The 12441-nt window shown below is 40.9% G+C and overlaps 2 long non-coding RNA genes across 2 annotated transcripts; one reads left to right on the top strand and one right to left on the bottom strand.

Moving 5' to 3' along the window:
• The first annotated feature begins 4843 nt into the window (after positions 1 to 4843).
• On the top strand, positions 4844 to 6170 carry LOC130199084 (uncharacterized). Its single transcript, XR_008832745.1, has 2 exons — positions 4844 to 5098; positions 5687 to 6170. It is a non-coding gene; the product is annotated as an uncharacterized LOC130199084 (long non-coding RNA).
• LOC130199086 (uncharacterized) lies at positions 6082 to 6926 on the bottom strand. Its single transcript, XR_008832746.1, has 2 exons — positions 6791 to 6926; positions 6082 to 6287 (listed from the first exon to the last, which is right to left on the bottom strand). It is a non-coding gene; the product is annotated as an uncharacterized LOC130199086 (long non-coding RNA).
• Between the last annotated feature and the right edge of the window lie 5515 nt (positions 6927 to 12441).

The following is a 12441-nucleotide window of genomic DNA, read 5'->3' as shown; positions in this document are numbered from 1 at the left end:
AAGGTGCCGGGGTGTACGGTGTGACCATATCCCGGATGTAGACGGGGCCCGATCCGTTCAGAGCACGGTACGCCAGAACCAGTGTTTTGAAGCGGATGCGGGCAGCCACCGGTAACCAGTGAAGAGAGCGGAGGAGCGGAGTGGTGTGGGTGAATTTCGGGAGACTGAAAACCAGTCGAGCTGCTGCATTCTGGATGAGCTGCAGAGGTCGGATGGCCTTAGCAGGTAGACCAGCCAGGAGGGAGTTGCAGTAGTCAAGGCGTGAAATGATCAGAGCCTTCCGAGTAAGAGGAGGACGCATACACCATGTTTCACAGAACCCTGATGATGCTGTACACTTCCATATTAAATGGAAAAATGTGGTTTTGGAGTTATTTTTCCTGTAATGAATTCAATGTGAATCTTTCATCACTTACTCTTCATGAGTAAGTGATGAAACTCCATAGGCGCTTTGTCTTGACAATGTCAGAACATTTAGATTAATATCTTCAGCAGTGATTTGGATGTAATGCAATGTGTTTGTGGCCCTTATTTGCTGGATTCTTGCAAAACAAAATGCAAATTACAACCTAAATAAGTCAGAATGTCATAGAATTGAATGACGATGGATGAGTAATATAACCCTTATGTGTACAGTTCTCCATCTAATATGTACTACACGTGCATAAACATGGACTAAAATGTTTTTTACTCTTCAAATCGGTTTTTTTCTTGCTTACATGCCTGAATACATTGTGTTAAGCTCTAGGCACTGCCAACATGCAGGTTAACTGAACTCAGTGGCTGAAGCTGCTGCTCATGTGTGTAGTAACTGGTCAAAAAACGTTTGAGAATTATACAATAATCGCATGTGTCTTCTAAATATAGATGAAGGCATGACAGGACAATTCAAGAATAAGATTTACAGTTATAGTTATGATTTCTTGATTTATGATGAAATAGGAGGTCTGAGATAGGATAAGACACAGCCATGACTTATACTATTTATAGTTTATAGGAAAAAATGACTTTTCCTACCTTTTTTAAAAATTGCGTTATTAGACAAACTGCTTCAAAGAGGCCCCAGATTCCTTAACTAAGTGCAATTCCTATGTTTTCACTCAAATAGAAATTGTTAATGAACCAGTACTGAAATCGTAAGGATTCCCACCTAAACAAAACATTAATTCTCATTTCATAGCTTTTCAACTTTGTTTCAGATTTTGCTCAATGTTATCTGGACAGATAATAGGTCGTATGTGTGGCACATAATCATCATTGGCATAATTAATGTTGGTTTTCTTTATATTCTTGACAGCATCTGAAGCTCTCTCATGATACGGACACAAAAGAAGACTCATCAGGGTTGTCACATCATTTGTCTCCAATATAAGAATAACTGTAATACATTTATGTGTCACATTTTCGATGAACGTTGCCAAAGACACCCAGTTTGTAACATATTCATATATATATTGCAATACCTACTTACATGGTGTTAGCTCTTTCAGCGACTGATAATGACTTAACAATTATTCAAATACAATTCTTCAAAATCTGCCAAAATGTGTCCCCTAATCAATATCAAAATGGTTATAATAATCTAGGTCGTTCACAAGTTGCAATGACTGGGTCTGCTGCTACTTATTTCAGCTACAGACTAGAACAAGGAATAAAACAGTATAACTGGAACCCCTTAGCAAGCGTCCATTATCAGTAATTAATGGACGCCTTGCATTATTCAACCAAATCATGGTATAATTACTTTTATAGTTCATTAATTTTCTTGAATCTTAATAGGTTTCTAATAAAATAATAATAGACAATATATTTTATTAAACAGAAACGTCCTGTACGAATTTGATGAGAAATAGGTAATTATGTTATAACATAATTTACAATGATTCGTGCTGTCACGGTGCTGTTAGCGTGGACCCAAAAGTACGACTCAGACAGGAGTACAAGCTGGGTCAAAACCGGGAGATCAGTCAAGGAAGCAAACAAGTCCAAAAAGGGGCAGGGCAGAGAATCAGAGGTCAGGGCAGGCAGGCAGGGTCAGAACAGGCAGGTCAGGAATATATACTAATAAAGCTGGAGAACTTGGCACTAAAACACAAGACAATCTGGCAGAGGACAAGTGGAAGTGAGGGAGCTAAATAGTGAGGGACTAATGAGGGGATGCTCTGCAGGTGAGAAGGGCGTGAGGACCAGGTGAAGGGAATGAGGGACTAACGAGTAAGTGTAAGGTGCGGAAAGCCATTCACAGATGGAGAATACATGAAAGAATCATTCATTAAAATATCAGAACATCTATTCTCGGACTTCAAAAACCAAAGTGAAATTGTTCATAAAATTAGAAATATTTTTTTCTCTGCAAAGACAGTCAAGGACAAACAATTAAGATGGTGTAGTGTCTTCTTGCTGGTCAGCAGGTGGTGGTGAGATGATGATGGAAAAGAAGCTTCGAGCGACTCAATACTTGATAAGAATACAAAGTTTATTCTACAAGAGTATACAAGTCAAAACAGACGCCTATTAGAACGACCGGAAACTTTCAGGGTCCAGATGAGAAAGTTCAACGTTTGTCTATGTTGTTACAGCTTATATAGGAGAAAAGAAGAGGCGTTTACGTTCGAAACTATAGGCTGGCCGCAACTGTTGGCAATGGTTTCGAGGGGGCTTATAGCCCCCACTCACACAGGACCTCACTCCACACTACAGAAACCTTGCGAGCCTCTCGGCCCATAACGATACGAATGGCGGTAATGCAAAATACACTACAATGGCAGAAAACATCACCAGTTATTAATAAATTGCGGACATTAATTCAGCTCCAGCGTCTCCGTCGCCTGTGATGTCAACGATATTGAACAGATAGCGCTGTTATGCAAGTACGTGATCTCTGATGGGCCGCAGGAAGAAATTAATGAGTTGATACCGCTAAAAGGCCAAACACGGGGGAAGGACATTTGTGGTGTGGTGAATTGTTTAAAAGCCAAAGAAATAAACATCACCACAATGGTGTCAGTGACTACTGATGCAGCAGCCAGTATGAGAGGAACACAGAAAGGGTTTATTAGTTTAGTTCAAAAGTCGCTGGATCGAGAGCGGCTGACGTTTCACTGCATCCTGCACCAAGAAGCACTGTGCGCTCAAACATTTCCATGCAAGGAGATGATGGACCTCGTCATTCAGATGGTGAACAAAATAATGGCAAAAGGGTTAAACCACTGACAGTTCTGTTTATTGTTAGATGAAGTCGACACCGCATATTCGGATCTCCTGCTGCACAACTAGGTCCGGTGGCTGTCCAGGGGAGAAGTGCTGCAACGGTTTGCGGCTTGTCTGGAACAAGTGAAAACCTTCATGGAAAGCAAGGGCCTCACCTATCCAGAAATGGAACAACCAGATTGGCAGGAAAAGCTGCACTTCATGGTGGATATAACAGGTCACCTTAACATGCTGAACAGAAGTATCCAGGGTAAAGGAAGCACGGCTATTCAGATGCTGGAGTATGTTTCTGCATTGGAGCGCAAGATAACATTGTTTGTCAGATGTACAGAAAGGTTACTTCCCCTCCCTGAGAGAGTTCAAGGAAGCACACAACAACATCAATTGTGAGTACTTACAGTGTACGATCATCGCAATGCGAACTGCATTTGGACATAGTGGGTTCAGAAAGGAAAAAAACAAATTATCCTTCACCGTCACACCCCTGGACATCGACCCATCCATGCTGAACATGTCAGCATTCACTTTCGTGATTCAATCCGGTCTTGAAATTGAACTGTCCGACATAGCTGATAAAGAGTTATGGGTGTCCAAGTTCAAAGGCCTGACAGCTGATCTTAAAGACGTTGCCCGTCAGAAGGCTATTCTTGATCGGGAACACAAATGGAGGGACATAGAAAACCTCCCCAAACCCGACAAACATGTGTTGGAAACTTGGATCGCAATTCCCGAAACGTATCAGAACATTAAGGAGTATGCATTTGGAGTCCTGTCCATCTTTGGATCCACGTACTTATGTGAGCAGATTTTCTCAAACATGAACTACGTCAAATCTAAATATCACTCCTGCCTCACAGATGTCAGCCTGCAATCATATGTAAAGATGAAGGTCACGTCCTACAGCCCCGACATAGACAAGCTCAGCAGTTATGTTCAGAAACAGAAATCACATTAAATAGATGTGAACACTATCATTTAATAGGCTATTATTTTGCACAGAAAAATATATATTTTAGAACCTGAACTGCTGTGTTATTTTTGTCATGTTCAGACTCGGTGGTTGATTGCTGTAGGTCGCTGAGGAAAAATCAAGAGGATATATATGTTTAATTTACATAAAAAGTATGTGACCTCCTTAAATCCTGACACCATGTCATTAACTTGCACACACTGCTGTCTATTTTCCAAGTAGCTTTTCTACCAAGAGTGAGCGATCCCTCTTATCCCATACTTCTCCAATTTCCTCAATAATTGACTGATCTATAGTATCAAAAGCCTTCTGGAGGTCAATGTAAATATCAATAGAATACTCATCATCATCAACTGCCTTTGTTATTCCTTCCACCGTCTCCATTAGTGCATGAGCAGTAGTTCTATTTTTCCTAAATCCATACTTCACTCAATTAGTTTTTACTAATAATTTTGCTAATATTTTAGAAAATTGAGGAAGAAGGGATATTAGTCTATTTATCCATGTAATGCTTATCTACACTTTTAAATATAGGTATTACCTTTGCAGTTTTTATATCATTAAGAAAAATACCCTTTTGAAAAGAATGTTTACATATATAGAGGTCAGAGGTCCTGCAATACAATTACTATGGCTGTGTCTACTACCGTGCACTTGAGCACTTCGAGCACTGACTTTCAGTGTTCGAAGTGCGCCACTGAAAAAACCAGCAGAATTCAGTGCACTGAAAGTACCCGGATGGTGCACTGCAAACGGGCAAAAAATGTAGTGTAAAACGATGGACACTACTCGCCCTAAACGGCCGCCATCTTGGCGACGTAGCGGAAGAGGAGGAGCCCTTTCGCCAGCTTTTCATTTTATTTCTAAAACAATGGCGGACAGCACAAGCGGTAGACCACGAAGCTACAGACCGTAAATGTAAGTATCAGCGGTAATTACACATTGTACTGGTATTAAAGACGAGTATTTGGTGGAGTTAACGATGTATATGATATATACCGACAGTTAGCATACCTAGGTAGCATTAGATGCCATTGGATCTGCATGGCAGTTATGATAAGATAGCTGGCTAATCCACCACCCGGTCCTCTTGCCAGTCCGACGAAGGTGCACTTTTATCGGACACTTTTCGCTTGACGAGCCGGGGCAGGTGGCGGGCACCAGGCGCTTTCTCCAGCGGCAAGTCCGACGACAGATGGCTATGTCAGTCATCGGACAGTGTTAAACAACGTTAACCAATCGAAATAACAATTTTAATTATGGATTAACAATGGATATGCTCAGTTTAATAACGGGTTAACATGACACCGCGAACGTTTGCCCAAACGCCGCCCGATAATTAATACCGTTACGATAGCTATCTAAGCTTGTCCTTCTAGAAATAATTGTAGCTTTCAATCATCGTTGTGTGTTGTTTTTTTTATGTCGTGTATGTATTAATTTAAATGTAATCGTGGTCTGGGACAGAGCACTGAATGGCTATCCTATTTCTGTTTCCTGCCCCAGAGACGTTTCCTGGAGGTGCTGGTGCTGGTCCTCTGCTGCCCTCCCGACATCTGCATCTGGCTCCAATGACCTCTGGCACAAACCTCACATCCACCTCCAGGGCCTTTAAGAAGATGGACCGCCATCGCGTCTTCAGTATCCCGAAGGACCTCTCCACAACACACCTCGCCTTTGACAGGTAGCGGTTGTAGAGTGCTTGGAGGTGGACAGGCTGCATGAAGGGGGTCATGAGGCAGATGGGTTGGGACAGGCAGGGGGAGCCACCATCCCCAAGGATACAGTATCCTGGTGGAGGGTATGACTGCTCATAGAAGATGGGGCTGTTATTCAGGACCCTGGCAGCATGCACTGAGCCCGGGGCCTGTCGAAGGCCCTGGCCACCACCCGATAGGAGGTGGCGCTGGCAAGCCAAAAAATAAAAACTAGACAGGAGATCTCGGGGCCCCAACCGTGGTCAGTCAGTGCCCAGCACAGCCATGAGGGCGTTGAATGACTCGGTGAGCCTGAAGTCCACCCTCATGTCACTGTGGCCATCACAATACAACGCCAGCAGTGGCATTGCAACATTGATACGGCAGCGCCGCCTGGGACTGGGTGGCTGCTGTAGAGTGTGTGGGAGGAGGGAAGGAAGATTATATTAATATGTAAGTCATTTTATCAATAAAATGTTGTCATTGAGGTTTTGTAGTCTTTTATTGCGTTTTCTGATTTATATTAGAATTGATGCATGTTTGTAACAATAATTAATATGCCTGTGTGTTCAATTGCTAATTGATTCCTGTATCAGGGTGAACTTCACTACAACAGAGATGTGTATAAAAGTACAGTCAGTCAAAGTAGGCCTATTACTGTGTGAATTCAAGCAGATGATGCCTATCATTTCAGTGGATAATTCTTAAAACTAATTGGAATCTAGGGACAAACATGTACAGAGTTGTCATGTTTTATTTCCATATGGTGTGTATGTGGATTGCAAAGAAGAAGGCTACTTCTGACAAAGATAATTGAGAATTTGGCATACCTAGCTAGGAGAATGTAATTGCAACTACTACATGAAGCTATGCTGTGAAGGTAAGGCAAAATCACAATTAAATTTACATATACCATCTCGACTTCAGCCAGAAGGCGGAGGCTCCTGCCGCGATTGTGGAGGTATCGCAGTTTCCACATGGGGTGGAGAAAGGGGTAAACAAGGGACAACAAGAGGGCAAGAAGTGCATTCATTTTGTCAGTTTAAGGGTTAGGGGATCGCAAGCAGATTTGCATATGTCACTCCCGGCTTAATTTCGCGGGTGCCGTGAACAGATTTGCATCTGTCACTTCCGCCAAGTGGTAAACGTAAGTGTTCCATTTGAGACAGCACTTCATCAGCGACGCAGTGCACTGCAGTGCACTGCACTGCATTGCAGTGTACTTCGTTAAGTGCGCGGTAGTAGACACAGCCAATGTGTGCTTTCTCGCCTTGCAGGTTTCCATGGATCAAGGTTATTCCTGGACCGTGGTCATGCCTGCTGCCACGCTGCTGACACCCACTGCTATATAATTAATACAAATTACTATTACCGATAAATAACTGCTTCTAGTAGATCCATTGCTGCTCTTATTAATAGTAGTCGGCATTTTTCTTCATACTACACATTATATGAATAGTTTGTCAAATGCATTGAATGGTTTGAAACACTTTTATTTTGTTCATTCTGTACACATGACAGCTATTTTACTTCTGTACATCCTGGAGAGGGATCCCCCTCTGTTGCTCTCGCGAAGGGTTCTTCATTTTTTGGGGGAGTTTTTCCTGTATCAATGTGAGGTTCCTGGGACAGAGGATATCGCATGTGTACTGATTTTAAAAGCCCTGAGGCAAATTTACAGTTTAAAATGTTGGATTCTAAAAAATAAGTTTAATTGAATCTCCCTCCCTCCTACAGAATACTTTTCTTACTTACCAACCGGCAGCGTCTTATACCTCCCATTCATTTGTTAAGCATCTCTTAGCAAGAAAACAATAGTCATAACCATACTAATATCTGTATTCATTGTTTTTTATTTCATATCATAATCATACAAAAACATATTATTGATTAACTAATTTATTGTTCATGAAGCCTTCCAAGTATGTATGTATGTACATATGAAATATTGTAAATATAAATAGATTAAGTTTCTCAAGACTCATTGTACACGCTGCATGTATTTGAAACAGGACAATAACAATTGAAATATGGCCTCAAAGATGAAGATATTGTGTTATTATACATGGTCTTGAAATCATAGGGGTCTTGGTATCTTAGCGCTTTGTGTATTTCCCCACATCAGTGTCTATTCATAGCACCACAAGAAACAGGAAATCATGCTTTATGAGCAGTAATTCTAAATGGAACATCAAGAAAGGCAGTCCAAAGCTGATGTTAGTGCAGGAAACGGAGCTCTCAAACAGCATTTTATATACCGCACGAGGAAAATTAAATGGAGCTGAAAACCTCTCAGAATGCTGCCGGACACTTCCATCTTTTAATGGTCATTATTTGAGGTTTTATTAGCTCCTGAAAGATGCATCTCTGTGCACAGGCCATCAACAGCCCAGAAGTAAAAATGGGTTTTATGGCAGCAAACATGTGTGAGAGAGATGATTTTGTTATGTATCTTGTCCACAGTGTCATGGGGTGTCACGGTTGTCGCAGCGAGAGAGGACCCAAATGCTGACATAACTGCACAAACTAATATTTAATTCCACAAATTCCACAGACCAGACAGGAACGACAAAACGCGGACCAAACAGTACAAAGCCACCCTGGGAATGAGACAAACAGGGTTTAAATACACAGGCAAGGTGAGAGGATTGGACAACGGGGAACGAGACACAGGTGGACACAATGAGGGCGGGACCAGCAATCACACAGAAGGAAACAATCAGGAACAGGGCAGACAATCACAGGGAGACAGATGACACAAGGACTTCAAAACAAGACACAAAACAAGACACAAACTCCAGATCATGACACACAGGGGTTTAATTGTTAAGCAAAGAAAATGTTTGAAGTTGGCAGGATTTTTGATCAAGGTCAATGACCAAAAATAGAGTGGAAGCTGTTGTGAAGTCTCCGCATGGTCCCGAAAAGCAGACCTGGTCATCCAAAATTATTTGTGACACCCTTATGTTATCAGTTCAACCATGTCTCACAGCATCTTGTGGTGTTCTCCCCTTCATCCTACTAATGCTTTTTACAAGTGCTGTAAAGAATAGTTCTAAATAATCCAGAAAAATGAACCGAGCAGGTACAAAAAAAGAAGAATTACACTGTAAAAACACACACTTACATGAACACCAATTACATTCATTTAAACATCTGCTGTAGCTAGTAATCAGTTATTCATGCTGTGGTCATTCAGAGGTTATAAAAAAGGTGAAACACGCCTCCCGAGGGGGTGTGGGAGAGCTCATGGAGGCATTTATGTTACTTAAACCCGACAATTTGTCAAAATTATCATTAGTTCTTGGAGTCATAAGTGATAACACAGAGAGAACACCACCTATTTTTAGATTCTGTGTGAAATATCCTTTCCACTGTAAATGTATGTCAATAAATCCTTGGGGCGCTTTGAGATCGAGCGGGTCATACTTCAATCAGAAAATCGTCCGTCTGATCCCCGGCTTATCCAGTCCATGTCGATGTGTCTTTTGACAAGACACTTAACCCCAACTGCTGCCGAAGGCGGTGCCATCGGAGTGTTCAATGATTAACTAGCCCTGATGAATAGTGGCACCTTCCGTGGTAGCCTGCCATCAGTGTATGAATAGATGTGAATAACATAGTGTTAAAGTGCTTTGAGTGGATAGAAAAATAGAAAGGCTCTCTTTAGATACGAGTCCAAATACCATTACTATTTACAATAAATCTGCTAAGATTTATCATGCGTCTCTGTCCCAAGCTCAGCCTTTTGAGGGTCAAGAATTAAACCTCGTGTAGTTCAGACATAAATCCTTTCCATTGCACATAACAGGAGTGAGTAAAGTAAGAGTAGTCTTTGAAGAGTGACCTACCTTCAGCCTAGGTAGATGGGGGTTTACAGCCATGCTTGGGGCTTTGTGAGGCTTTAGAAATCAGCATGACTTTTATTGACATGATCTAGTTGCAAGTGACGAGAGGGTGTAGCTAATTAAAATCGAATGCTAACAAATATATTTTCAGGCAACTAAAATGATGATTGATAAATGTAGCGGCTTTTTAGTCTTCTCAGCACTCAAAGCGGGAGCAATGTTGGGTTCAGTATGATGCCCAAGGACACTTTGACATCTGGACTGGAGGAGCCATAGATCTTCTGACTAGAGGACAACCCGCTCAACCTCTGAGCCAGAGCTGCCCGCAAAAAAATATTACAACTAAGTTTCCTTTCCTGAAAACATTATGTTAAAGGTTAAAAGTTTGAAGACGAAAACACAGACACCCGAAAAGGACAACACCACGTTAGTGACCCGTCAATCCAACACTTTCTCACCGCAATGAGTCAATTACTATTTTGTTCAGTGCTCCTGGCTTCAAACTACGGAGCTCTGTGCTCCCCTCTAGCGTTAGCGTTGGACGTGTCAGGGATGGCATGTAAATACGCGCTCATTAAATGTATCGTTTATTGTCAGAATTAACTTCCATTTTCAAGTAATGGTCAGGGCATTTTAACTTGATCACATGATTCACATGCATTCAGTAGCTGTTTAAACATTGTACAAAAAATGTAATTGATCATAGTGACACGCACCAAAGTCATTATGGATCATACTCGGGGAAATATAAATGTTTGTAAAGAAACTGTTCAAATTCATCCAATAGAATCCTGCTGTTGACACTGGATGAGAAGTTGGGGACCACCAAAGTTAAATCGCTCAAATTCCCCCTCTTTTTCTCCTTTAACTTTCCATCAATTGGCCTTTCATCTCTGCTCCCATCTCCATCATCGCGTTGTCTTTAACCTCTGAGCTCATCTGCTCTCTGACCTCTGTCCAATCCCTTCTCCTTCTTCCTCCTCCCTCTCCCCATTCTTTGTTATTGCCTGTTCACTCCTCTCCTCTTTTCTCTCTTATTCTCTGTTCTTTCCGTCAGGTTGTCTCACATCATTCATAACCGCCCCCTCTTCTTAATTTACCGAATAAACTTCAGTAAAAAATTGTTTTTACATTATTTAAATCCTTTGGTCTCCGAGGTCCAGGTACTGTGTGTGTCTTATCCGCCTGTCCACCCCTAATTTATAATGCAAGTCAATGAAAAAGGGCAATTTCAAAACAAGTCAATGTTACCATACATACTATGACACATTATTCAAAAACATACATCATTTGTATTGAACATCAGCCAGGTCTGATTGGCACAACATTCACTAGTCATGCATGAACAGTGACACTACAACCATAGTTACTGGTCTTTTGTGTGACCGTCTAAAGTGAGGACTATCTATGCCTTACAAAGCAGTTAAAAATGTTATGATTAATTCAGGTACTTACTCGTGATTCATATGTGTTTGTATATATTTATATTCTTATTTCTGTGTAGTTGTAATACTTAACACTTGATTGTGTGCCATTAGTCTCAGGTTTAATCTAAAGACATGTATTGTGTGATAGTTATTTATACATTTCTTCTTTTTTGGGTAGTTTTTCCTGATCATATGTGAGGTCCAGGGACAGGGATGTCGTATGAGTACAGATTGTTAAGCCCTCTGAGGCAAATTTGTAATTTGTGAAATTGGGCTATATATAATAAACTGAATTGAATTGAAAATCTAAAGCAAGTCAGCATCCATGTTGCGGTCACCCTCCAAATCATTAAAAGGGCCTTATGCAACATGTATGCATACACTTTGGACCATTTAAAGTACAAGAATATTAACACAAAACTTTGAATGTTGCTGTTACTCTTGTTTTAATGATCCAGATTACAGAATGTGACTTAATCACTGAATGTGACTTGTCAACATATTTCAACCTTAACATTACTAAGTTAGTTTCTCACTGAAGGCAGCAACCTCTGGGTCTTAAAAAGGAAAATAATGCAGATTTGCTTGAATTATTTCTAATGGCCATAATGGCACGACTCCCGTTGTTTCAAAATTAATGCAGATTGTAGAGAAGTATTTGATATCGAAAATAACCACTCTAAATAGTTCAATGTTTTTTTTTCTATCAATATTCTGTCCACTTATTTTATACATTCTGATTGGTAATCGGCCACCAGCTGAGGCCAATCGGTGTGTGTGTGTGTATCTGTCCCTGTAAAGGAACAGTAGGGACTGAGGAGCGAGAGACTGGGGAGCAGAGTCTGCTGGAATAAAGAATTTCACCAAATACAACCTCTGTGAATGCTCATCCTTTGGTGCTCGGGGGGAGAAACCTACACTGTAAAACCTACCAGCTCATCTTAATAAAAGAAGTAAGCTACCCCAACTTAAATGGCATAAAAAGTTGTAGCTACTTGAGTGATACACTAACATGAACTCATAATTGAACTGCAGCCATAATGACTCAGTCATTTGGAGTTTGATCAACTTCTGGTAGACTTTCAAGTTATGTGTATCAATTCCAATGTGTTGTATTAACTCATTTGATCTAAATTGACATTACATACAGTGGCTGTGTCTGAAAACGTGTTCGCCTCGCAAATCATATCAACCATTATTACTGGTTACAATAACGGTGTTATAGGATAGTACAGTGTCTATTTCTCGGTAACTTTTGAAAAATCTAAGCAAGAAAACGCCGAAAAATG

The sequence above is a fragment of the Pseudoliparis swirei genome, chromosome 9, assembly GCF_029220125.1.
Source record: "Pseudoliparis swirei isolate HS2019 ecotype Mariana Trench chromosome 9, NWPU_hadal_v1, whole genome shotgun sequence".
NCBI classification, from domain to species: Eukaryota; Metazoa; Chordata; class Actinopteri; order Perciformes; family Liparidae; genus Pseudoliparis; species Pseudoliparis swirei.
This window is presented reverse-complemented; position numbering and strand designations above follow the sequence as displayed.